This window comes from Plectropomus leopardus, chromosome 10 (genome assembly GCF_026936395.1).
Source record: "Plectropomus leopardus strain MGB_pleo_1.0 chromosome 10, ASM2693639v1, whole genome shotgun sequence".
In the NCBI taxonomy this organism is placed as follows: Eukaryota; Metazoa; Chordata; class Actinopteri; order Perciformes; family Serranidae; genus Plectropomus; species Plectropomus leopardus.
The window spans coordinates 16,984,366-16,985,532 of record NC_142185.1 but is presented as its reverse complement, the minus strand read 5'-3'; positions in this window follow the sequence as shown (position 1 = coordinate 16,985,532).

The window sequence follows — 1,167 nt, the reverse complement described above, 5'->3', positions numbered from 1 at the left end:
AGGCCTGCATGCCTGGCAGGTGCACAAAACACTGACGAAAATAAAAACAGATAAAGGGATATTGACGAGTTCACCGTGCTTAGAAAATCCAAGAGTGTTTATTTTAAGTTTAATTCCCCTTCAGAAAAAATGTAAAAATAAACAAAAACAAAAACAAAAAAAAAACTTTTCTATCTAACACCAAAAGCAGTCAAGACAGTTCAGTTTAAGAAGCGTCTTTAATAATAATTAAGACAAGGAGTTTTGATTATAAAAAGGCCACACATAAAGTAGGCCGAATCCTACACAGAAACCCTGAATAGATGAAACTTGAGCAAATAAGGGACTGTTCTTTACATATAAAGAAGGGGGTGGTGCAAAACTGGAGAGGCACTTCAAATAATTTTGTAAACACTGGGAAGGGACTAATGTTTCTCAACTCTGGTTAAGGGAGGGACAGTCAACTTTAAATGGTTGTATTTTGTATATATTTTAAAGAGTTACTAAACCCCCAGAAACCTGTTTTTTAGTATTTAGTAGTGTTGTTGATTGATTCAGGTCAAACTCACATTTGAGTGCAAAGTATTATAATTTTGTGTATTATGTATAAATATCTATAGTGACTGCCCTCTAAAGGTTTAAATCTGCTATTGCAATTGAATTTTGCTATTGGCTGATCCTGTAGCAGGAGCTACTGTCACCAACTGATTACTCTGAGTGTGTGCGAGGACCAGGGAGGCGCTGTTGATCGAGAGGTGACATGATTTACTGACTAGAAGTGTCTTAGCCCCCCCCCTCTGCCCTGCACATTTGTTATTATTATTATTATTATTATTAGTATTATTATTATTATTATTATTATTATTATTATTATTATTAGTATTATTATTATTATTACATTCCAAGGATAACACACCAAAGCTAAAAGTGGAGTAGTAGTAGTTATTCTTTAAATATCCCCTGAACCCCAAAACCCAGAGGTGGGTATTAAAGGCATGTTTTCTTTCAAAATCTCCCAAATAACACCACTGATCATAGCCAGAAACTCTTAAATATAGGAAACACCCCAGACACCCCCTACTCTGATAAATAAATCACAGTCCTTAAGTATTTCACTGGTGGGAGAAGTACTCCTTTAATCCTGAAAGCAGCTGTGGCCTACTGTAAACCATAAAAACACACTAAAAC